General features: G+C 39.5%; 1 protein-coding gene and 1 non-coding gene across 2 annotated transcripts in view; both read left to right on the top strand.

Moving 5' to 3' along the window:
• The window catches only part of Echdc1 (ethylmalonyl-CoA decarboxylase 1), a 98,490-nt gene that overhangs the window by 32,045 nt on the left and 39,084 nt on the right, over positions 1-27,361 (top strand). The window lies entirely within an intron of this gene.
• On the top strand, positions 25,266-25,391 carry LOC111754556 (small nucleolar RNA SNORA28). Its single transcript, XR_002789231.1, has one exon. It is a non-coding gene; the product is annotated as a small nucleolar RNA SNORA28 (small nucleolar RNA).

The raw sequence follows: 27,361 nt of genomic DNA, 5'->3' as shown, positions 1-27,361 counted from the left end.
CTTGATCCAGTGGCAGGGGCCTGCCCCCCTGCCTAATAATACTAGCTGCTGTGGCAATGTTACTTAAGGAGGCTAAGAAACTCACTTTAGGACAAAAGATTTCTGTGGTGACCTCCCACAGCTTAGAAACTCTTATCAAGACCCCTCTTGAGAAGTGGCTCTTGAACGCTAGAATTCTGCATTATCAGGCTCTACTCCTAGACCCAAAGTCAGTGGTTTTTAAGACTTCCTCAGCCTTAAACCCAGCCTCCCTTATGCCTGATGATGACCCTGGAACTCACTTTCTGCCTCTTCATGAGTGTGCAGACCTCCTTGGAACGCAGCAGAATCTATGGGTTGATCTTACCGACCAGCCCTTGGAGAATGCTGATAACTACTTCACTGATGGGGGCAGTTTCATCCAGGATGGCAAACAAGTGGCCAGAGTGGCAGTTACCATCAAAAAGGAGGTACTCTGGGTTAAGCGGTTAGAACCTGGCACCTCAGCCCAAAAGCCTGAGCTCATTGCTTTGACTGAAGCATTAAAGTTAGCCACTGGGAAAAGGGTAAATATCTATATAAAGTAGATATGGTTTTGCTACTGTACATGTACATGGAGCCATCTATCAAGAGCGAGGTCTCTCAACCTCAGCTGGGACTAAGATAAAAATTGCTCCACAGATTCTAGACTTGTTGGCAGCTGTCTGGCTACCTCAGCGGGTTGCTATTATTCATTGCTAGGCTCATCAGATGAGAAGACCCCATCATCCAAGGAAATAATTTAGCAGACCAAATCACTCAAAAAATAGCAACCACATCGGAGGGGCCTACGGAGGAAGTAGCTACTCTACTCCTAGCTTGGTTCCTCCTACCTTACCAGAACCAGTTTATACAAAGAAAGACTCACAATTAGCATCTCAGCTTTGAGCAAAGCTCCTCACTCCAGGGGGTTGGTACCAATTACCATATAATCGAGTGCTGTTGCCAGAGGACTTGAACTGCTACACCAGGCTCACCAAACCACCTATTTAGGGGGAACCAAACTTGCTGAGTTGTTCAGAACTTGTTTTTTCATTCCAATACTCTCCAAGTTGACCGCCTCTTTGAGGCGCTCCAGATGCCCACAGTGTCTGTTGGTAAACTTGACCAGGAGTTCGCCAGTGGAACTACTCGGCATCGAGGAACAGCCCCAGGAGAACACTGGGAAGTAGACTTTACAGACATGGTAAAGCCTGGTTTACAGGGACATAGCTATCTCTTGGTATTAATAGATACTTTTACTGGCTGGGTAGAGGCTTTTCCTACTAAGTCTGAGTCAGCCTTGGACATAACTAGAAAACTATTGCAAGAGATCATACCTCAATTTGGCCTTCCACTATCCCTGGGGTCTGATAATGGCCCAGCTTTCATAGCCCAAGTCATCCAAAAGTTAGCCCAGGCATTAAGAATTGATTGGAAACTTCACTGTGCCTATCAACCACAAAGTTCAGGACAAGTAGAACGTATGAATTGAACTCTAAAGGACACTTTAGCTGTCTTTAGAAACTGGTGATAATTGGGTGAGCCTTCTTCCCTTTGCTCTGCTGAGAGCTAGATGTATGCCTTATGTTTCTGCAATTTTCTCATTTGAAGCTATGTTTGGGAGACCCCCTCCACTGGTCCCAAAGCTCTCTCAGGACAAATTAGTTGAAATAACTAACCAAGATCTCATTAAGTCCCTCTCGATGCTCCAGCCTGTGTTGGCTTCCATCCACTAGCTGTTTAGCCAAAAACACCCCGACCCACCTTCAGAGATACCACTAAAGAATCCCATCAAACCGGGTACTTCAGACCTGGTGTGACACCATCATAGAGACTCCTTTGAACCCCGCTGGGAAGGACCTTTCACCATGGTGATCAGTACTCACACTGCAGTCAAGGTAGCTGGAAAGACTCTGTGGATTCATCATACCCATGTAAAGCCACTGGAAATGGTGGACGATAAGGACCACACCCAGTGGACTGTACAGCAGACTGGTAACCCCTTAAAGTTAAAATTGACTAGACTTAGTCAGATTGCATCAGGCATGTACTGCTTTAGCTTGCTTGCCTTTGCCCCTTCTATTCCACTACTGGGGATTTTCATAGTGCTGTTACCAACCTCATGTGGCGGGTTCGGTCTTCCTGTAAGCCGAGAACAGCTGTTAAAATCTTTGTACAGAAGTCCTTGTGATTGTGGAGGAGGCCAATTTTGTGGTAGTAATGGGGTAGTAATTGTTCAGACCAATCACACAGATTGTGGAAACAAAATAGCCATTCTTGTTGCTAGGCCCACCGCTACAAGAGTAACTCAAATGTGGGAATGCAAAGAAAAACGTAAGGATTGTCCTTATTATTCAGAAATGCATTCCTCCTGCTATGATTCAGTGCAGGAATGCACAGGAAAAGACAGCAAGACTTATTTCACTGCTGAGCTTCTGAGGACATGTATTGGAAGGGCTGGGGGTAACTGGTCCATCACTCAGACAGTAATAGAAAATTTAAAGTATGCCCAAGCCTCATGTAACGGCAGGATTGGTAAACCAGTGTGCTGGAGTAAGGTAGCCCCAATACATGTCTCTGATGGAGGCGGTCCACAAAGAGGGCAGTTCAATTTATCCCTTTATTGGTGGGTCTGGGAATATCAGGAGCCCTGGGTATGGGGGCAGCAAGAGTGGGGGGGTCTCTGTTAAACTTTCCAACCAGGTCATCAATGATGTGCAGGCATTATCTAGTACCATTCAGGACATTCAAGATCAAAATAGATTCATTAGCTGTAGTTCTTCAAAATAAAAGAGGGCTAGACCTCTTGACAGCAGAACAAGGAGGGATCTATGCCACATTGCAAGAACGATGCTGTTTTTATGTAAACAAATCTGGCATTGTTCAAGATAAAATCAAGAGATTGCAGGAAGACCTGGTTAAAAAAAAAGAGAGAGCTATTTGAAAACCCCTTTTGGAGTGTCTAGAATGAAATTCTGCCTTATCTTCTACCCTTGCTTGGACCATTGCTAGGGTTGCTACTCTTGATTTCAGTAGGTCCTTGTATAATCAATAAACTAACTGCATATATTAGACAACAAATGCAGAACATAAAGCTGATGATGATCCGTCAGCAAGCCTATGAAATTATTCCCCAGGATCCATAATGTTAGGCCAAAGATTTAGCCTCAGTCACAACATCAGAGGGGAAAGTTATGGCTTAACTCTAACCAATGCGCTGCGCCGTCTTGATACGGTTAAGTTTCTAATCCTTTTAAAAGCTTAAGTTTAAGCTTCTGGTAACTCCCTACCCTCTTTCAGCATGTTATTGCGGTGTGCTATTCTGAGATAATATTTAACCGCAGGGTGGGAGTATTGGAATGTACCAAGAGCTCCAGATGCTATCAGAACTAAGTCAACTAAGTTGACAGCTTTACAGCTTTGCAGTTTTTAGCTTTTAATAACCCTCTGTTAGTCTTTTAGACACACAGTCTCTGGGTCGATCCAAAGGGAGCTGCATCCCCAGGCTTGGAATAAAGCCTTTGCTCTGAATTTTCTTAATTTCTTGCTTCCTTGGATTTTATTCTAGGGTCTGAGCTATCTCATACCTAGTGGCCTTTTGCTCATTCCAACAAAATGTCAACAAAATGTCATTCATTTCTCCAGGTAAAAATGGCCCTGTTCTTGACTGCTTACTTTGTGTGCCATTTTCTATATATTTATTTAACAAGCATTTTCATTTCACAGTTTTTGTGTGCCAGTCACAGGTCTATGTGCCTTACACAGTGAATTCAACCAGCCTTCAGAACATTGATTGGTCTGGGCACTTTGGCCCTTTGTATTTTGAGACTAGAAAAGCAAAGAAGGAAAGACTTTGGAGCACTGAGGTAGAGAATCCTGCTCCCTCACATTGCCAACTGGAGCTCCTTGGAGAACGATGTCAATAAAATGATACATGAAGCAATATCCAAATACCAGAAAAGGGTCAGCTGTGAATGAGGAAAATGTATCCTGTGGGAATGTGTAGATATAGGCATGATCCAGGCAGTTTGAGGACTTTACTTTGGGGCACAGACTTCTAGTTGCCAAACAGAAGTATTTCTGCAATGTAAGTCAGAACACATAGGATCCTTACCTCAGAATCACAAAAACCACAAAGTAATCAGATAAGCATTCTTCCAAGTGTGAGTACAACTATAAAGACATGTAAGTCACAGAAAGAAAAAATACATAATTATTGAAATTAAACTTTTTTTTTCTTCTCTCTTTTTTTTTTTTTTTTGTCTTTTTCATTTTTACTGGTACCAGGGATTGAACTCACGACCGCCTGCTTACAAGGCAGGTGCTTATGCCACTGAGCTAAATCCCCAGCCCCCGAAATTAAACTTTTGCTATAATTTAAATAGCACACTATAAACAGCTTATTGATAGAAATGTGGGGGGAGGACCGGCGGGGGCTGAAAAGATAAGAAGTATGAAATATAAATGACTTTTATTTTGAGAATGCAGGGAGAGACACCCCTAACCCCCTGGGGCGTGACATCTCCACCCTGGGGCCGGCGATCTCTCCGTGGAACACGTGGAGTGAGGCACATAAGTAGGCTCGGCTTGGGGTGGAACCTAAGGGGGGCATTAGGGATGCACAGGTAGCCCACTGGTCTTAGTTTGGCCCCAGAGGTAGATTCCTAGGGGTGGGGGAGATAGGAGCTCCTTGGCTTTACCTGCTACAGTATCCGGCCTGGGCCCAAAACCCTTTCATATGCCATCTTATGATTATTATGAAAAGGGGTGGAGATTTCTCTCTTTAACTGCTTCCTGCCAGCTGAGGGCGCTGTACTGGGGTCTAAGGCAGTTGACAGGATGACAGTGGATGCCCAGGTAGAAGCTGGTGCCAGGTGTTTTAGCCAGGACAACTTCACTGTGAATACACGTATGTTAGACTGGAAAAACAAAGAGACAAGATGTTATGAGGAGAAACGGCACTGTCATATTTAAGGAGCCAGGGGAGGTAGAAGGAAAGGTGCTATTGATTTAGACATGTCATTCTATCAGGACCATATTGAGAAAGAAACATTTCCACGGCAAGGCAGAATTCTGAAAATTAAACATGGGATTAGGAGGAGTGAAGTTATTAAATGTGGGGTTAGAAGGAGTGAAGTTATGAGAGGTGCTTACTCCCCCATCTGAAAGCATAAAAGTTAAAAGGTAGGTCGGTAAGGCTTGTCTCTGGTATGCATGATGTTGGAGTCTGTAGGCAATACTGTTAAAGAGTCCTGCTATAAAAATGATCATTAATATAATGTAAGAAATTAGGAACCAAAGTGGATAATAAAACATGACAACCTGTGGTCATGGCCATGAGGCCTTGGTAAGGCAGAGTTGAGTAGGAAAAGGATGGTCAGATCTAGGGTCTGAGTGATGTGAAACCGGAATGTCTTGCAAATTAGTCCTTGGAATGATTTGCTGTAACAGAACTTTAGCAAGTGTATCAGCAGTTTCCCTGGTTGTGGGAAAGGCTTTTATGTATCCTGAAAAAGTGAGAAGACAAAATGTATCTGTCAGCCTGTAAAAGGGAATAAAAGCCTTTTAAGATTTAGGACTGGGACCTGCACAAATTAGGCCCTGTTTGTAAATGGCATAGGTTGACCTCCAATACCCTGACATAGAGATCGAGGACTTAATATAGCAGCCTGAAAATTTAGGAACAACTCTGTAATGTGACTTGGATTCTGAGAAGGACACCCACAAAGTGGGCTAGGGGTGGAGGAGATAGGAGTTCCTTGGCTTTACCGGCTACAGTATAAGGTTATAAATCCTTTTTGCTGAAAACCACTAGCTCTGTTCTAAGACAAGGGTTTTATTAAAAGTTTTATTATTGTCTGACAAACAAAAAAAAAAGGTAATTGACTGGTAACTTGAGAGTATATAGTAAGTTATAATAACTTGAGGGTATATTTGGCCCTGAACCCCCTGAGTCTTCAGCAGCAATTTCATCTGTCGGTGACAAATCTGGCAGTATGGACATTTTATGTGAGGGCTAGAGATTAGGATGGCCCACCTACTCTCTGGTGGCCAGGACACCCCAGCAGCCCTGGAGTAAGGTCTCAAAGAATGCCAGGATGTGACACTCTCTCTTGCCCAATGTCTTCTGCTGCATTTGAGCATGGTCTGTGTGTGTGTGTGTGGGGGGGGAGCCAGGCAGTTTTGCCTTGTGTAGGTTTGTCTGTCTCAGAACTTTAAGTGTCATAAGTAAAAATATGAAAAGCCATTTCAAGGTCTCTGTGGAGCTTGAAGGTCAAGTTTTGCTTTGTTGTTTGAGATCTGGACTACAGTAAAAGGTATCTGTAGAATTAAGTAAGTATGTAGGAGTATAATATTGACATTTTAGGTCAGAGAGCAGGCTTTATCTGGATGGCATATCACTTTTTTATAGGGTGTCACGTGGAATTAACAAAACAGGCTTTAGTCTGTCTAAAAGGCTTTAATGGAAACATTTCATGGAAACATTTTGCAGTAAAGGTTTATCAATCTTATGAATAAATCTATCAAAACTGATTTAAAATTGTCAAATTTTGAACATATTTAGTTGTTTTTAAATTTGCTGTTTGCAGTACTATAGACCAAGACAAATAAAATTCACATTCTCTCAAGCTTTCTACAACTTACATCCTCTCGAGCCTTCCATAACTTTCTACATACCCTGAAGTCTTAACCAAGACAAATATACCCTCAAGTTATTATAACTTACTATATACTCTCAAGTTCCAGTCAATTACCTTTTTTTTGGTTTGTCAGACAATATTAAAACTTTTAATAAAACCCTTGTCTTAGAACAGAGCTAGTGGTTTTCAGCAAAAAGGAATTTATAACCTTAGTTGTTAAACAGCAGATTGGTGACAACACAGTACAATAGAGGCAATAAGTTTAGAACATTACTGGTGGTCCACAGCAAAAGGAATTGATAAATATCTCTTAATTTTAGGGTTAAACCAGGAGATTAGTGTAGGCTTTAATTGATAAACAAGGCTGGTAAAATTGCCAGGTGGCCACTAACCTTGAATAAATAGTTTGAGAATTGTAATAATAATAATAACAAATAGTATCTCTGAGCAGAGCCAAATTGTAAAAAATAGCATGTCTGAGCGGAGTCGCTGAGGTGTTGTCTATCTGTGCCTGTGTTTTAAGCGGCGCTTGTGTTTGGGAGGAGCCTGTCTGGGAAACTCCAGTGTTCAAGGCACGATCTAGCTGAGACAGACAGAGCGCGCCTGCAGAGAGCTGTACCCGCGCATGGGGGCGGGGCCGAGATTTTCTGGCATGTAGCCTGTAGGTAGAACATGCAGAGTGGGCGGATTGAGCGCTGGGACACAGCGCAGGGGCGAGCTGAGACCTCATGCAGAAATGAGTAAGGCCTCGAGGATGGTGCACAGAAGAGGGAGGGGCTGGGATGGCGCCCGGAAACACGCAAGGCAGCTGTGACGGCGGGGAGGGGCTTGGAGGCTTGCAGCGGTGGTGGTGGCGGCGGTAGGGGCTCGCTGCTGGTGATGGAGCCGACGGCGTGTGGTGCGAAGGGTGGTGGGAGCAGGGGCAGGGGCAAGGGTGGCAGCAGGGCTGGGAGACGCCGTGACACAGCTTGAAGCTGGGTGCCGCTCCGAGAGGCACGTGGCCAGTAGCTGGTGAATTGTCACTAGAAGGAGCCACTGGCGGGGTGTGTGGCCCAGGGCTCGGTGCCAAAAGCTGAACCTGCTGCACAGACCAGGGCGCAGTGTCAAAACCAAACTGGGTGTATGGACCTGGCTGCATGAGAGCCGAAACACCATACATGGAGTTGGGGGCTGCGGGGCACGAGAGCCCAAAGCTGCACAAAAAGCAGCCTAAAACAGTCCAGTGCCTATCTCTCAACACTGTCTGGGCTCTACCCTGGTGGGGAGTGGGCCGGCATGAATGGGCCAGTGTGGCGGGGAATGGGTTGGACACGGAGCTGAGCCACCACATGGAGCTGGAACTGCTCTCGGGGCACACGGATTAGGGCAGGGCATTAGAGCTGACCTGGTGTGGACATGGAGCACTGCATGAGAGCAGAGATACCGCACAGTGTTGGGGTGTGGTGTGAAAGCCAAAAGCTGTTTAAAATCTAAAGCAGTTTGTTGAAAATCAAATGCAGTTTTATGTATATCTCTTAACATTGTTTGGTCTCATTTTTTTTTATCTTGGTGGGGAATGGGTTGGCGCACATGGGAAACAAAGGGACGCTGGGAGTGCGGGGGGCGGGGGGAAGCCGGGATGAAAGGAGACACTGAGAAAGCTCCGAAAGGCTGCAAGTAAAGAAGCTGTTATCTCTTTAAGTATAGGGAGGGGGAGGGATCCTGGAAGAGACAAAGGGATGGGGAACCTGGCAGGAAAGGTCACATTCCCAAAACAAAGATAGTTTTGTAACCCTGTTTGCAGTGTGATAAGCCTTAGATAGGTATGGTTTGGGGGGGGCAGGAAGTGGTCCCCGAGATAAAATCTGGTGTGGGGTCTAGCCCACGGGGTTACAATCAGATGAAGCAACGGACCATGGTCTACCAAGCTTAAAGTTGTCACTTTTTTACTTAAGACTGAATGGTTAATATGGTTCCAAACTCCTAATAATTGGCCGTCACCAATATTATGAGTGGACTTTACATGGGCTGAGTAACTGCTCTGCCATGAGAACTTAAAAAGCTCTAAAGAATACGAGGGTCTCTCAGTGTAGGCGGTCCAGAGTGGACACAGGCTTGCCCAGAAAGACCCTGGCTTGGGCTGTGAGGGTCTCTCAATGTGGGCGGTCCAGAGTGGACACAGGCTTGCCCAGAAAAATCCTATTTTGGGCTGTCCAAAGGATGTGAAAGCGTCACGAACCCACGCAAAGTGGGGAGAAGACCCGCTTGAGCCTGGCCCAGTGGCTGTCTCTGGGGAGTTGCTCACCTGTGGTAAATTGGTGGGTGTTGTTTGCAAACCAGCAGCAACAAGCTTACAGCTCCTGAGTGTAGAAGTGAGGAATTAATACAGGATGCAGTAAGGTCCGTCCTGAACAGCAGGGGACTCAAAACTGGGAACCAGCCCCAGGAGTCTCTCGCCTGCTGTTCCTGGTCAGGGAACCATATGATAGAACTGTGGGGGGAGGACTGGCGGGGCTGAAAAGATAAGAAGTATGAAATATAAATGACCTTTATTTTGAGAATGGGGGGACAGAAACCCCCGACCCCCTGGGGCATCTCCACCCCGGGGCCGGCGATCTCTCCGTGGAACACGTGGAGTGAGGCACATAAGTAGCCTTGGCTTGGGATGGAACCTAAGGGGGGCATTAGGGATGCACAGGTAGCCCACTGGTCTTAGTTTGGCCCCAGAGGTAGATTCCTAGGGGTGGGGGAGATAGGAGCTCCTTGGCTTTACCTGCTACAGTATCCGGCCTGGGCCCAAAATCCTTTCACTTATAAGGAAAATGGATTAGCTGGGACACAGATCTATACCAATTTTCTAAAAGTATCATACCTAAATAAGTAATAAATATGAGAGAAACAAAGAGATAGATTAACACTAGAAAGGACAAAATAATAAAATATGTGTATGTATATATGTATGAATGTGTGTATGTACATAGATATGCTGTACATGTACTAATATTGTATAGTTCCAAAAGAAGAAAATAAAAAAGAGCAAATTTTAAATAACTAATAATATAAATTTTTAGTTATAAATTTATAGTTATACATTTTTATAACTAATAAAAGATAAATTCTTATAATCTGAAAAAACAAAGGAAAACTCTAGCATGTAGAGTGAAAGCTGATTTTAAAGCAACAAAATGAAATCAGATTACTTATATAGAAACATTAGATTATGTGCAAATTTCCTAACTTCAAGAATAGAAACCAGAAAATTCCCAAAGCACTTCTCATGATAAATTTTAATCTATAGTTGTATTCATAAACCGTTATTGGAGAATGTGAATAAAATAAAAAGATTTCTGAACAGCAATAATCAAAATGAAATTAATTCTCTACCAATGAATTTTTACCAAAGAAAATCCCAAAAACAATTATTTTAAAATAAAGGTAAATAGGAGCATCTCCCAAGAACCAGCCATGCTGGAACTTGGGGAACCAACCAAGAAAGCAAGGAGCTCTACTTCCTGGCAAGCAGCAAAAGCTGCGGGCTGGCTGGCCAGGGAGAGAGTAAGTCAATATCTTCTGTGAGTCTACCACTTCAGGCTGAGTATCAAATGTCCCGAATAGCCCTTCCCCTGCCCCATTAGCAACTGGATGGTTTCAGGTCAGCAGGAATTGATAGCAACTAAATGCTGGTATTGTTTGGTTGATTACATTAACCTGAGGCCAGAGGTCTGAGCATCTCTTGGGAGGATGACAGTATGCAATGTAGCAAATATGGGGATTTCCTGTTATCTTGTCTTTGAAGGCCAATATTTGCTTTCAATGTTTTGCTTTGTTCTGATTGTTTGCTCTATTCAATATTCTGTTTTGACTGGTTCTATAGTATTCTGTTTTTGATTTGATTTTGCTATACCTGATTGAATGGACAACTACTGTGAGGACAAGATACACTATAGTATCTATTATTATTATCCCAGTATTCTGCTCTGAACTTCTATACCAATTTTACTGCGTTGTCTTGATTAGATTTGATCTGTATTGTTTTGTTGTATTTTACTATTTTTAAAATTTTAAAAATGGCTAATTGTAAAAAAAGGTAAATGGTTTCAGAAAATGGTTTCAATTAAACAAAGAATAAATGATTAAGAAATTAATCATCAATTATAGGCAATTGGAAATAGGGAGATGGATCTTTTGCAAAAATAGGACCAAGAGATAAAGGGAGTCAAGAGGGAGGAAGGGGAAAAAGATGAAAAAAGAATTAAGCTGTGTTTTGTACGTGTATTAATTCCCCACAATGCATACAATCATGATGTACTGTTAACATGGACTAATATAAATTTTAAAACTTAAAAAAAGTAATAAAAAGGAAAAGTTAGATTTTTCAAAAAGATGATGAGGTAAGCATAATGTTCAACTTGGAGCATAAAAAAGAAATAAAGAGGCCAGGGATTTAGCTCAGTGGCATAAGTGTCTCCCTGGTGTTTACAAAGTCTTTAGTTTGATCCCTGGTACAAAAAAAAGAAAGAAAGAAAGAAAGAAAGAAAGAAAGAAAGAAAGAAAGAAAGAAAGGAAGGAAGGAAGGAAGGAAGGAAGGAAGGAAGGAAGAAAGAAAGAAAGAAAGAAAGAAAGAAAGAAAGAGAAAGAAAAGAAAGAAAGAAAGAAAAAGAAAGAAAGAAAAGATATTGAAAGAGTTTTCGGCATAGTTAGAAGACAGAATATAAAGTAAAGTGGCCTTTAAGAATGCAGAGAGAGACTCCATGACCTCCGGGTCTGGCTTTCTCTATGCGGATACGTGGTGTGGGGGCATACTTGTAGCTTAGATTTGGGGTGGAGCCTAAGGGGTATTGCCGATGCACAGATATCCCATTGGAATTTATTTTAGGCCATCGGTAAATTGCTTAGGGGCTGGGAAAGTGACCTTTTGCCTCCCAGCGTCTCCCACACAGTTACAGCGTCCCCTCCAGGGCAAAATCCTTTCAGATATGGCAAAAATAGTTGATAGCTGTTAGTTGCAAATAGAGTTTATCAGAATTAAACACCATGTTTTACTAGCATTATCAAATAGAAGAAAAAACAATCTCAAGTTCATTGTGGCCACTAAGCTAGCACTGCAGAACATATTTAAAGGAATCTTATACCCAGAAGAGGAGGAATCCATAAACTATTGAGAATTAAGAAAGAAGCAAACATTTGTAAATCAACAAAATAGTAGGAATTAGTATATATCTGTTTATAATAACTCTAAATATAAATGGTCTTAATGGATGAAAAAACAAGATCCAACCCTTTGCTGCTTGAAGAGACACACTTTAATAGCAAAGATATATGCAGACTAAAAGTGAAATGATGGAAAACAATATTCATGCAAAGACAACACAAAACAAGCAGAAGCAGCTGTATTAATATCTGACAAAGCAGGCATCTAGACAAAGTTAGTCAGATGAGGCAAAGACTTACAGATTGGTAAAGGAAACAAACCACCAAAGAGATATATGGCTTTTAATATATGTCACTTAATACTCATGTAAGTCTGTCTTAGAAAACAAACTCAATATAAAGAGATACATAGACCCTAATAAATAATAATAGGTGACTTCAATAATTTACATAGCCAAAAGATAAGTCATTCAGATAAAAACTAACAAAGCACATGATAGATCAAATGGACTTAATACAGGTCTGCAGAGCAGTCTGTCCAAAAATTATACAACACATGTTCTTCTCAGCAGCTTATGCAATTTCTGCAAAATAGATCATCTTTTAGGCCATAAATCAAATCTTAACAAATACAAAACAGGAAATAATTTCTTGCATCTTATCAGGTCATTATGGGATAAAACTAGAAATCAACAATGTTTGAAACCCTGAAAGTATAAAAATATAGTGAGATTAAATAATTCATTTTTGAATGATTAATTGATCATTGAAAAAATCAAGGAGGAAGTTTTTTAAAGTTCCTAGAATCAAATGAAAACCGCAATCAACATATCAGAATCTGGGACAGAGTGAAGGCAGGTTTGTTTGTTTATTTGGGGTTTTTTACTTTTCGTTTGTTTCCTTGTAATAAGTTACTATATGCTCCAGCGGTTATCTTAGTTCTTTTGATAAGTACGTATTTGTCATCCATATTGATTATAGGGAATTTGTAGGTGTACATGATGCATCTTAATTCTTTTTTCCATTCTTCTCCCTACCCTTCAACCCTTTTCTCTTCCCATTTAAGAGTTTCACTTCTATTTATTCTTTCCATTATCTTTCGTTTTCCCTTTCCTTGTCCCTCCCCACTGCCTTGTTCCCCTTTCTATCTGAACATGTTATTCCTACTTCCCAATATGTCTCCTCCATTATGTATCTTTTCATGTATCTTTTCAGTTTCTCACACAAAAGGAATAATGCAACATTTAAACTTGTGTGCCAGTTAACTTCCTTTAAGATTATGGCCTTGAGGTGCATCTGTTTTCCTACAAATTACTTAAGTTTATAGTTCTTTATGGCCAACTAGTACTCCATTGTACATAAATACATTTTCTTTATCCATTCATTTGTTGATGGGCATATGGGCTGTTCCCAAAATTTAGCTATTATAAACTTTGCTGCTCTAAACATGGGTATGCATATAACGCAGTGGTACGATGCTCTTAACTCTTTCAGGAAGATACCAAGAAGAGGAAAAACTGGGTCAAATGCAATCTCCATATTCATTTTATGAGAAATCTCCATACTATAATTTCCATAATGACTGTATCAGTTTACACTCACACCAGCAATATAGAAGGGTGCTCCCCACCATCTCACCAGAAGTTATTTGTTGAGTTCTTGATGATGGCTATCTTTTCTGAAGGTAGAATCTCAACATTGTTTTAATTTGCATTTCTCAAATAATCATTGATGTTGAGCATTTTTTTTTTTTGGTCTTTTTCCTTTTTATCGGTACCGGGGATCGAACTCACGACTGTCTGCTTGCACAGCAGGCGCTTATGCCACTGAGCTAAATCCCCAGCCCGATGTTGAGCATTTTTAAAAATATATTTGCTGATTATTTCATCTGAGAAGTATCACTTCATTGCAAATGCCCATTTTTGGACTGCACTTTATCTTGGAGGTCTGTTTTTTTGTTTGTTTTTTGCTTTTTAGTTCCTTATATATTCTAGATGTTAATCTTTTGAGGACTGGATGGTAAATTTTTTTTCCCATTCTGTGAGTGGTTTCCACTTTGTTGAGGGTTTCTTCTGTTTAAACTTCTTAGTTTGATGTGATCCAAGCTGTTGATTCTTTGTAATACTTCCTGTGCTATCAGGGTTTGTTGATGAAGTCTTTGCCTACCTTATATCTTCTAGAGTTTTACATATTCTATCTTTCAACAGATTAAGAGTTTCTGTTCTAATATTTAGATCTTTCACTGATTTCAATTTTAATTTAGTGTGTGATGGAAGATATGGGTCTAAGTTCAATTTTCAGCACGTGCAAAACCAGTTTTTCCAACACCATTTATTATTTTTTTAAATTTTAAAGAGAAAAAAAAGCAAAACAGAAAAAAAGTATAAGTAATACAGAATTTCAAAAAAATAAACAGTAAGAAATCACTAGTTGATAAATTACATACTGTCATCTTTTTATAAATTTTAAAGAAAGACTAAACAAAACAGAAAATAGGTAGAAATAATACATACATTCAGAGAAAAAATAAACAGTAAGAAATCACTAGTTGATGTTTACATATTGTCGTTGTACAAATAGTTGTTCGAGATACAAAAAAGGAACATGTAAAGTGGGAATTCAAACAGCGAGACTGCAAATAGTTCTATTCAACTGTCCAATAAAAACTTAGTAACACAGTTGTCAATCCTATACACTTAAACATACATGCAGTTATCCATATCTTCATTTATGTTTATTAAACAAACTAAAGCAGGTTAAAATCATTCTGGACAAAGAATAATAGTATTGCAGATATTTCACATCATGACACTCTGTGATTAGCACTGGGTACTATAGTGTCTTTTTAAAAAAATTTAATTTAAAGAAAGACTAAACAAAACAGAAAATGGGTAGAAATAAAATGTAATTTCAAAGAAAAAATAAAAAGTAAGAAATCACTAGTTGATGATTACAGATTATCTTCTTACAAATAGTTATTCAAGATACTAAAGTGGAGCATATAAAGTGAGGATTCAAACAGTGAGCCTGCAACCAGTTCTGTTCACCTATCAAAATTAACAAAAACTTAGAAATATGGTTATCGATCCTATACACTTAAACATACATACAGTTATCCATATCTTCAATTATGTTGAGATTGAATAAACCCAAGCAGGCTAATATTACTCTGAACAAAGAATAATACTACTGCCGGGTTTCACATGATGACACTCCAGGATCAGCACTGGATATTTTAGTGTCTCTTTTTCTTTAAAGTATCTTATCTGTTCATTTCATCATGTGTCATAAGATCAGTTCTCATAAACTGTTTATAGATTCTACACATGCACAAGTCTTAACATGTATTTCTATCCATTCTATATTAGAGGGAGAAACAAAACAAAGCAAGACAAAACAAAACATATTCCTATAAACACATGAAATGAAAAGAACATATAAGACCATTGTACAAGGAGTTCTACCATAGTTCCTGTATTGTCTCTTGTTATCTCCAATAGAATTGGCTATATCATGAGACATAGTACAATTGAATATATCAGTACATAACAGTATTAATAAAAACACAACTTTGTATATAGTATAGAACTTCAAAAACTGGCAGTTATCAAACCAGAATGTGTATCATAGAGTCTTGTCATCTTCAGTGTAGTTGCTTATATTTTCAGATTTGATAGTATTAATCATATCAGTTTTGAATAAAATCTTTCAAAACCAAACAGCAATCAAACAAACCAGATTTAACTAAGATCAGTCATGATAAAACAGTATAAATCATACAGGGCTCTAGATTAAGATAATAGGAAATTAAAGATGATTACTGTGCTATATCCTGATGTTTTGGGGATAGCTGTCTGTGCCCTCAAATCTAATGCAAGTAGACAAACGGGGACAGCATAAAATCTATCTAAGCAGAGTGGTATGAGTAATGTGGGTTTTAAAACCTGATACACTACTAACAATATCTTCTGCCATCTTTTTTAAGACTCTCCCTCCCCTTTCACTTCCCCAGGGTATACTGTGTATTTTTGGGTCTCACCAAGACCCTTGGTTTTAAATTGGTGGGGGGCAACCTGCTATTTACCTTTTACCTAAGTGGTTCCAAACCTTCTTTCTCCTGGACTTGATTTCTAATTGTATTCCTTTACCTATTAAAGTCTATCTTACCAACCTATCCACAAATACTGGTCTAGTTGCCCCTATTACTCTCTGGTTCTCTGTCACATAGAGCATTGTTTTCTCATATTTGATTTTCAGTCCATGTACTCTTTCTCACGTTAATTATATTTCTTATAAATAGCATCTCAGTGGACCCTACCTCTTGATCTACTCCACATGTGGTTCTTTTTTTTAATTTAGTATATCAAGGCCATCTATATTAGAGATTATAACCAACCTTCTCTGCCTCATTTCTGTTATGCTCTTTTTTTGTCATCAGTTCTCTGCTTATCTTCTTCTGTTTTCTGCTCCATTCATTGAGGGCTCTCTGGCACTGTTCCTGGAATCCTAGTACTTTTTTCTCTCTCTAGAATTCCCTGAAGTATTCTCCGTAGAGTTGGATTGGTGGCTGCAAATTTCCCAAGATCCTCTTTGTCTTGGAAGCATCTTGTTTCTCCATTAATTTCTAGACAAAGTTTAGCAGGGTACATCAATCTGTGGTGGAGGTTTCTTTCAGGGCTTGGAATATTTCACTCCAGGCTCTTCTAAACTTGATGGTTTGTGTCGAGATGTCTGCCATTATTCTGATGGGCCTTACTTTATAGGTTATCTGTTTCTTGTCTCTAAAAGCTTTGAATAGTCTGTTTTTATATTGAATTTATGGGATCTTGATTATTATATAACTGGATGTAGCTTTGTTTTGGTTGTAGGTGGCTGGAGTTCTGTATGCCTCATACATCAGAATATCATTTCCTTTTCCTATGTTTGGGAAGTTTTCCTTAATTATTTCTGTGAATAGCCCTGTAGTTCCTTTGTTTGTACTCCTGCTTCTTCATTCACATTCTTTATTCTCAAGTTATAGATTCTCTTGTCATCTTCTAACTTTTATATTATTACTACTTGTTTCCTTGTTATTTTTAAAAAGTTTTTCCTTTCATAATCCCACATAGCAAAACTGTCCTCCAGTTTGGATAACCTATCCTTAGTTTATTTCAAGCACATTTGCCATCTTTCCATACAGTTTTTAATTTCCTGGTAATCTCTTTGAATCTGCTTCATGTATCCTATATGTTTTTATATTCTGCATCAAATAGTTCTCTCCTTTGAGTTCCTCCCTTTTTCCACCTGTGTCTGCTTGAGGGGTGCTTAGCATCTCTTTTATTAATCTTCTTATATCTTGCTTTCCTTGGCTAAATATTTCACTTTTGAACTCATCTGTGAGGTCCTAAAGATATCTCTTTGTGTCCACTGGTGCCATGTCTGATATTACATGTTTGCTGTTCTCATTCTCCATTGTATTTACCTGTCCTGGGTCAATGTTCTCAGGGTTGGGACCTGGGGACTTTTTGTTGTTGCTTCCTCTTCCCATTTTTCTTGTTTTTTTCTAGGAGGTCCCAGTTTCTTTCTTTGTTGGTTACAATCCTTCTGAAGCACGCTGGCTAGGTAATCCTTCCCACCACAGTATGCTAGTGACTTGCAAACAGGGGCAGCATATGCTGGTCCCTCCCCTCCGGATCAGTCAACCTGCTGTGGCCTGCACTGTATTACTGTGTGCCGCCTCCCCTCTGGGTCAGTCAAACTTCTGAGGCTTCACTGTGTTACTGTGTGCTGCCACTGTAGGGAATTGATTTCGGATAACCTATTGGGTCTCAGCCAGGTCACATGACCCAGGACTAGCTCACTCCACCAATCCTGTTTGGGAAGGGAACAACTGACTGAAGTCACTGCTGCCCCTTGTACTTGCCAGTCCTGCCCAGTCCCAGAATGTCATCCACTGGAGACCCCTTTCTGTGGAATGGCTCCACTCCCATTGCTCACCACAGGTCGATGCAGGTACCCTGCCAACTCAGCTCTGTTTGGCTCACCAACCCCTAAGTTCAATGTAACTGCCTCCAGTGAGTCGAAGTGGTGGGACCTCAGCAAGTTGCGGCAGGACCTCAGATGGTTGGTAAGTCGCCCGCTGCGGCAGGAACATTGAACATTTAGCTGTTCCATTAATAGCACCGGGACTGTATGTTTGGTTGGTTATTCTCACCTTAATTTCTTCTTGGGATGAGAGAATTCATCTCCCTCTGTTTGGGGCACCCCACACTGTATCATGTTGAATTCTAAGTTGACTATCTCAGGGAACCTCTGTAGCCAGTTGTTATCTATCTGCCATCTTTGTGCCTCCCATCCATACTGTCATCTTAGAAATAGTTGTTCAAGCTACAAAATTAAAGCAAACTGGACATTCAAACAGTGAAACTGCAAAGAGTTCTGTTAAAGGATCCAACAAAAACTTAGTAATATGGTTGTCTATCTTACACACTTAAATATACATGCAGTTATATCGTTTAGAGCACTTTCTTTTCCTTTCTTTTTTTATAATAGCAATTGCACATTTGGGTTTGTTACTCCTACAGTTCTTATTTCTTTTTACACTAGAGACACAATGTGATATTTATAAATGATTCTTATTTATTTCACTTATGAGAATAGTCCCAAGTTGCCTCCATTTACCTATGAAGGCTTCAAGATCACCCTTTTTTATAGTTGAGTAACACTCCATTGTATAAAAATACATATTTTTCATCCACTTTGTGGTTGATGGGCATTTTGGGTGTTTCCATGATTTAGCTATTACAAATTGTTATGTTATGTACTGCTATGAACATAGGTGCACATATATCACTGTGACATGACTTTTTCAGTTTTTCTGGGAAAATACTCAGGAGGGGAATAGCTGGATTGAATGGAACTTCCAATCCTAAGTCTTCTGAGAAATCTCTGTAGTTATTTCCATAGTGGCTGCACCAGTCTACATTCCCTTCAACAATGGAGCAGTGTTCCTTTTTCCCTGAAGCCTTGTCAACATTTGTTATGAGTTGATTTCTTGATGGCAGCTATTCTTTTTGGAGTGAGATGAAATCTCAATCCTGTTTTAATTTGCATTTTTCAAATGACCTGTGATGGTGAACATTTCTTCATGTATTTATTTGCCATTTGTATATCTTCATCTGAGAACTGTGTGTTCCTCTCAGATGTCCATTTTTTGGGGGCTTGATGTTTTTCAGTTCTTTATATGTTCTGGATATAAGTCCTTTGAGGGGTTGCTAGAAAAAATTCTTTCCCATTTTGTGGGGTTTCTTTTCACCTTATTGGTGATTTCTTTTGAAGTGCAGAAACTTTTCAATAATATGAGATCCCAGTTTTGATTCTTTGAAATGATTCTCATGCAGTTTGCTTTTGTTCATGAATACTCTGCCTACCCCTATGTCTGCAAGACTTCTGTCTACCTTGTCTTCCAGTAGATTTAGTGTTTCTATTTTAATATTTAGATCTTTGATCCATTTAAATTTTAGTTTTGTGTATGGTGATAGGCATGGGTCTAATTTCAGTCTTTGGCATGTGGAGAGCCAATTTTCCCAACACCATTTATTAAAGAGGCTATCCTTCCAGTGAACATGTTTAGCACCTTTGTCAAATAACAGGGGGCTGAGTGTCTTTGTAGTTGTGTTTGCATCTTCTAATCTGTTCCATTGAACCTCAGGTATAGTTCTTTGCCAGTACCATGCTGATTTTATCACTGTGGCTTTGTAGTATAGTTTCAAGTCAGGATGAGAGGCCTCCTGTCTTGCCTTTGTTGCCCTAAATTGCCTTTCCTTTTATAGGTTTCTTCTGTTTCCAAATGAATTTTAGTAATGTTTTCTCTAAATCTGTGAGGTATGTTAATGGTATTTTGATTGGGATTGCATTAAATCTGTGTAACAGTTTGGGGAGTATGGCCATTTTCACAATGTTGGTTCTTCCTAGTCAAGAGCAAGGAATAACTTTCCATTTCCTAATGTCCTTTTCAATCTCCTTTTTAAGCATAGCATAAATTTCAGCATATAGGTCTTTTACATTCTTAGGTTGATTCCTATGTATTTTATTATTTCAGATAGTATTGTGAGAGGCAATATTTCCATAATTTCTCTCTCAGTGAGTTTTTTGTTTGTGTACAGGAATGCTATTGATTTTTGAGCATTGACTTTGTATCCAAGTACACTCCTAAATTTGTTTATTACCTCTAGTAGTATTGTAATGGAGTTCTGTTTTGTTGATACGACAATTTACTGCTATATATTTTCCTCTTAAGACTGCTTTCATTGCATCCTATAGGTATGTTGTTTCTTCATTTCCATTGAATTGTAGATTTTGTGCTATTTCTTCTTTAATTTCATCTGTAGCCCACTGGTTTTTCAGAATTTAATTTTCATGTATTTATGCAGGTTTTGCAACTCCTTTTGCCATTCATTTCCAACTTAAGTGTGCTATGGTCAGATAGTACACAAGGAATAATTTTAGTACCTTTGCATTTACTTAAGAATGTTCTATGGGATAATATAAATGGTCTATTTTGGAGAATGTTCCGTGTGCAGCTGAGAAGAATGCATTCTGATGTGGTTGGGTAGAATACTCTGTAAACATGTGCTAAGTCCAATTGCTCACAAGTATGATTCGGTTCTATTATTTCTTTGCTGACTTTTTGTCTAGTTGATCTATCTCTTTGTGACAATGGGGTATTAAAGTCCCCTGTTATCTCATGCCACCCCAAAGTCTAATCACTCATTCTACTCTGGAAATGACTCAAACTCAGTAACACAGAAGAGTAAGCAGCAGCTAGTGTGGAGGCTACGATGAAAGGAGCCCTGATGGAGGAGGAGAGCTTTGGTGTGAAGCTCAGGGGCTTTGGGACCCCGCAGCAAGCACACATCCCTGCTGTCCAGCCACCACTCAGATGGCAGTGCCTCAGTCCCATAGGCCTAGAGTCCTCCTCCCAGAGCTCTCAGGCTGAAAGCACCTCAGAGAATGCAACCATCCCCTCCTCCACAGGCATAACGGAGCAAAGGCCAAATCTGCATGTCAGCAGACCTCTAAAACTCAAGGACTCCATGTCTTCAACTGTCACTACTTGAGGAAGAAACAGTAGTGACGTGACCATAGGCCAGAATGAAGCCCAGTCAGGGGCTGGCTCCCATCAGCTCTGGCTTGGCTCAGCCAACAGTGCCACTGGCCCTGGCCCCCACACTGTGCACCCTGCTGTTAAAAATCCTACCTCAGCAAACCCCTAAACCAGGAAACACACCTTCTGGCCATCCTGTGGCTCAGAGTTCTCCTACAACATCTCAGCTTTCACTAAATGTGTCACCAAAGCCACTCCCTTGAAGTCCTTCTCCCTTCACTCCCACGCCAGCACACAGGCCAGGCACCAGGCCAACCCTCAGCCACCTCTTACCCAGCTTGGCATCCCTTCTAACCTTCGGCAACCTTCGATCTCTGCAGACCAAACAGTGAGAAGCTTCCAGTAGAGGAGTAGGAAAGCCTTCCCATGTAGGACTTGGCTTTCTGCATACACTAAAGAGAATGTGGAGACCAATAACTTAAAGCTGAGTGACCTGCATCTTGAGGAAGCTGGCTTTACTTAGCAAAGAAATCATGCCTGAAGAAACAAATGACAAACACCTAAGATCAGAGTACTACTGCTGAGAAGTGTGAAGGGGGCTTTCTCATTGCTGCTGATCAACAACAGCTGGGATTTGGAGCACTCAGTCTTTAGTAAAAAGGAAAAAAAAAACAGCTGGGAATGAACAATTAGCAATGTGCTTTATTCTTTTTTTTTTTTTTTTTGGTCTTTTTCCTTTTTATCGGTACCGGGGATCGAACTCACGACTGCCTGCTTGCAAGGCAGGCGCTAATGCCACTGTGCTAAACCTCCAGCCCCTGCTTATTCTCTATTTAATAAAGCACAGAAGTTATGCAAGTAATCTATTTCCTGATATTCAGAATTCATTAGCTCCTTCATGAGAGAAGTTTCTCTCCTTCAGACTTGCTGAAGAATACTTTTGTGTTGAGTCTGGTCTTAGTCTCCCTCAAGCACTCTAAAATTTAGTTTTTATTTGCTTTCTTCCAGAAGCTTGAATTCCCTTTGCATTGCACCTGGATACTCCGCATGATGGCTATAAAATCTCCTTCGCACACAAGAGGAATTGAAGGACATGTACTTTATCAAGATAAAGCTGGGCACAACTCGTTCCATCTGCTCAAAATAAGGCAAAAAGACATGTTCACTCCATAACTGCAAGCCAATGAAGAAAAGTAGAATAAACTTTGGTCTGTTATCCAGGACAGAGGGAAATCAACTCATAGGTCTTATAAAATGGAAATGAACATTTGCTATAGTCAAGAGTAGATTAAAAATATATATCCCATCTAAATATTTCAGATAAAAAATGGTGGAAAAGTTTCATTGATTCATGCTTTCTCCAAAATTTATCTCATTTCTACCTTTAGCCACCGATGCATAAACCTGCCAGTGTTATTAATGAATCTCTCTCTGTTACTCCGTGGCTTTACTAAATATGGGAAGGTCAGACAAATACCCCCTTGAAAGAATCTGACGTTTTTTCTGTTGGGGAATCAGTTTTGTCTTTCCTTATTCTCCAGCTTAACATGCTGCAGGCTTTCAAATAGGAGTGTATGCAGAGAGTGAGCTTCATTGAATCCTTTAAAAAGTAAGCTATAGAACAAAATATACTTTCTTAAAATATTATGAATGACCGCTGTAGTAAAGAACTCCCCTAGTACAAGGTGATGATCAACTGAAATTTTCAGTGTTTAACTATTACTGTGATTTTATCTTTCTAAGCCAAGGTGCGTAAGTAGTGCATAACAACATTTTAAAGTTATTTGGTGTTATTCCTTACAGGATTGTATTTCGTGTCCAAAAGCTATAGCTGGAAGCAACATGTATAGATGGATTCAGAAATTTTATATTTATCACCTTCACATGGAGACTAAAATTTAATCTGTGAATCAGCAAATTATTTGTGTCTCATGTCTCAAAAAATGGTGGGGCTCTGAGGATGTAGCTCCAACCTCCAGTACTGGGAAAGAAAACCACAATAGTCTCACCTCTCAACACTATAAAATTATTGATCAAGATTATAATGCAGGAACTTGAGTGGACATATTCTAGCCTCGCACACAGCTTTATTCTTTCTGATTCTATCAAATATATTCTTTAAAAGAAAGAAGGGGGAAACGATATACATATACACACACAAACAAGATAGATAATTATACTATTAATCTCTGTTAGTTCACCAAAAATAACAGTTTGTGCTTTGTTTGATCACTTCTAATGCCTATATCTGGTAATCTGAGTAAATGCTTTAAGAATAACCATATGTAATATATTAACCATTGTTAATCTCCTATTAAGTTGTTTTGAAATTGTGTATCATTGTTTTTGGTCTTTTTCATTTTAAAATAAAAATATGTTCTTTAGTTTCAGTAACTTTTCTAAGATTCCTTATCTGCATCATAAGTTTAAATATTATAATAAACTCCCATTCATAGAACTGGCCTGGCAATGAACTGAGAATTGACTGCTCACCCACTTGAATGCTCTGTTTTGATGAAACATTCCTCCCATATAGAAACAAGTCTGTTTTATCTAAGAGAGGTATTGGGACACTTTAGGCTATTCTAAGATGGATGACATCTCTGAGTTGAATGTCAAAATAATTTTGACACATGACACAAAATTTTGAAAATCTTCCTCTAATCTTTCACACACTACCTCCCAGTTTCAAATATCCTATATCTTTTTTGCTTTATAACTTTTATACTAAAGTCAGAATGTTATTCTTCCTTTTGTTATCAATTATTACAAGTCAGTGCCTCATAATTTTGCAAGCTCCATATTTCTAAATTGTTTATTTCATTTCAATCAGTTCGTAAGCTCTATGTTACTCCACTTTGAAGATTACATCTCACTAATATGCTTGCTCTAATCTTCCTCTTATCAGGGGCCACTAATCCTAACCATTTAACCTCTGGTTTCCATATGAACATATTCTGTATTATTTTTATATATCAGTCCTCATCTACCTTATTCACCAGAACTGGTACTGTTAGACTTCTGTTTCTTCCCAATTCAGGACACTGAGGCAGCCACGACTCTGCAGCAATGAAAGACAATAGGAAAGGGAACTGCCAGAACTGCTTCAGAAATTGGCAAGAACATGAGATAAGTGTATTTTGAAATGAAGGGTAGTATCTTGAGAAATGTTAATGGGAATGTGTTCTTTATTATAATCATTTTAAAAAGGTGAAACATTTACCATATTGTTCAATAGTACAGAATGTATCCCAGTTATCATCATTCTCTGGATGGAATTCTTTTACCTGTATTTTTACAGTGATTTCCAGAGTTGCCAATAAGATTAGGCTTTTTTGGCCAATTAGGGAAGCTCACTTAGAACTTTCTTCACATTCCTGTAGTGCCTCGGCTGTGACTTTCAATTAATGGCCTACAGGTCACTTTCTAGGGGAGGCAAAGAATAACATTACGAAATTCTACTGTATAATTTCAGGTCTTTTCATTGATCTTGTTATCTCTGGTTCTATTTTGTTTGTTTAACCCTAAAGCACATTTCATCTTTTCTTTCTCTTCTGAAACTGCTCAATAACTCCTTCAATTTTCCCAGACTTCATTACTTGGAAAAACTTTATAGTATATCTGTATTACACTTATATTTTTTATTCATCAAGATCCTTATCTTTTATTTAACAAGCAGTCATCGAGATTTGTCATGGCTAGTATAAGCTCTTTCAGTGGTCTGCTCTGCACTGTGCAAGAGTGCATCTTTCCCTCATTTTATTGCCTTTAACAAATGTAAAACTTCTCTATCTTTTGTGTATCTCTTATCCCAGAAAAACAGATCTTTCATTTTCTGCTTTGAATATTAAAATTCCAAGACTATTAAAAGAGATGCTGTTATGGTTTGTATCTAGATGTCCCCCAAACCTCTTGTACTCGTAAAGGGGTCTTTTGGGAGGTGTCTGGATCATGGGACTGATAGTCATCAGTGAATTAGTGCACTGATGAGCTTACAGCCAAATGTGATGTCAAGAGGTAAAGCTTGGAGGGGGGCAAGACCTGGAAGGGTTTATCCCCCTCCCTACTCCCTTGATTGCTCTTTGCTTTCCTGTACCATGCTATAGACTGTTTCTCCCCTACCAGGCTGCCCTATCTTGGAGTTAACCCACTGTGAACTGAAATCTCTACAAACTGAATTAAAATAAACCTATCTATCCTTAAATTGTGGGTGCTGGGTACGTATTTCTGGGAGGAGATAGTAACTAAGATGATTTTATTTAAAATAATCTCTTAGGGGTGAAACCAGGATGGTTAATTGGGATAGGGATTTAGACTAGGATAACTATGGTTAAGAACAATTAATTTAATATTTAAAAATAATTAAGAGATATTTTGAATGCTCCCATCAAAAAAATTCTATGAAGTGCAAGCAACACTCTGTGACAGATTATCAAAATAGTCTGTCACAATTTGAGCTTGCTATAGCAAGAAAGTCTAACCTATTCCGGCACTGTCCTTTCTGTGAGACTAGCCGTTACATAGACTGAAACAAGTTAAAAAAATAATAAAAAAACTATGAGAACATATGATTACACATTGCATATATGCATAAAAATGTCACACTCTACCCCATAAATACATTATGGTTTGGACCTGAACTGTTTCCCTTAAGTCTCATATATCTAAATTGGATCATGGCAATGAATCTGTGGAGGTGCTATAATCAGTGGGTTAGTCCACTGATGAGTTTATGGTTAACTGTACTACAAGGAGGTGGGATATGGGTGGAAGAGAGTTCCTGGGGACATACCTGAAAAGGATATAGCTTTTTCCCCCGAGCTCCTCCCTTCTCTTATAGCTTCCTGGCTGTGACATAAGCAAGTTTCTTCCATAGTAGGCACTTATGCCATGCCATTTTCTTCATCTGAATCTCCTGAACATGGACTAAAATTTCCTAATCTAAACCTCTCCATCTCTGAGTTGCAAATGTCATTCATTTGGTCAAGCAATGATGAGAGTGATCAAAAATGATTTTGATATCAGGATTGGGGCTATTGTTGGGACTACACCAGTGCAGTTTAGAAGCCTTTGAAACTGGTTTGTTTGTAGGCATTTGGAAAGGTTTGGGCAGGCTGGTGAGCCCTAGAATGTAGTAAGCTGAACTTGATGAAAGATTCTAATTGGAGCTCAGAATACAGAATTCTCATAGAAATGCTGATGGAAAAAGCCAAGTTCAGGAGATTTCAGTTGAGAAGTAGGACTCCATTGGGGCTATGTTATGCTCTGGCAGAATTTTATCTACGTCTTAATTATGCCCTGAGACTTTACAGGAGACTGAAATTAAGACTGGCAGATTAATCTGGTAGGAAAAACTCCAAGGCAGCCCAATATTGAAGTTATGGCATAGGTTTAATGTAGCTTTTAACCATATCAACCATGAGCATCTGTACCAAAAAAAGTACAGTTAAATAATTTGAAGAATTTTACTGGTGGCAATAAAGGGAATGTGTATAAAATTGGACCTATCAAGTTTTCGCCTGTAAAGTTTTGTTCGAAGACAACCTAGCAGTTGAAAGGATTAGCATTATAAAGAAGTCAAGTGCTTTACATAAGGACAACAGAAACAATACTTTGAGGGCATCTGAGAAATCTACAAGATCCCCTCTTTATAGACTCAGGGTGCAAAAATGACTATTTTGAGAAGAGAGCTCTAGGGGCAACCTGCCAATGAAAGACTGCTTAAGGAATCAGCTCCCTGAATTTCTTTTCATGGTGCTCAGGTATTTCAGCACTCAAACTAATCAACAGCAATGATGTAAAAAGGCCTGGCCTTTTCCTCATAAGGCTGGATGGACAAGCATGCAGAATGTAAGAATTGTGGGTTTGGGGAGGCTTCCATACAGATTTCAGAAGGCAAAAGAGTACAGGGAACATTCCTCTGAGAGGGCAGTTCATGAAGCTGTAAGAGTGAAGCTAAAAATGCAATTGAGATCCCCAGAAAGAAGAATTGAAGGACATAAAACATCAGGGGAGGAAGGCTGCAGGCGGTGCAAACCCACTCCAAGAGAGGTAAGGAGAGCTCCAACTAGCAATGCTGTAGGGGTGGACCCCCCAAACCCTTCGGATGTATCTCTCTCTCACCACAACCTGACTGGACGTTGGCCATGGGACTATGGGACTTAACATTTGCCTTCCCAGATTTTGATGTTGTGTTGGCCCATTTTTTTTTCATTTTAAGATACTGCCATTATTTATTGGATGTGTTTAACTTACTTCCTGATTTTTTACTAGGGATCACAGCTTAGAGTTTCCCTTGAGTATCAGAAGAGAGTTTGGACTTGTATACTTCAGCAATACTGGAACTATTAAAACTTTAACTCTTTCAGATGGATTAAAAGTATTTTGCATAAAGACATGACCTTGCTTAATTTTTAATTTTTTTTTTTTTAATTGGTACTGGGGATCGAACTCACGACCACACGCTTGCAAGGCAGCGCTTATGCTGCTGAGCTAAATCCCCAGC

This window comes from Cavia porcellus, unplaced genomic scaffold, assembly GCF_034190915.1.
Source record: "Cavia porcellus strain 051 isolate PalLab524CR breed Dunkin Hartley unplaced genomic scaffold, mCavPor4.1 scaffold_24, whole genome shotgun sequence".
In the NCBI taxonomy this organism is placed as follows: domain Eukaryota; kingdom Metazoa; phylum Chordata; class Mammalia; order Rodentia; family Caviidae; genus Cavia; species Cavia porcellus.
Note: the sequence above shows the minus strand (reverse complement) of the source record. Positions and strands in the feature narration are given on the sequence as shown.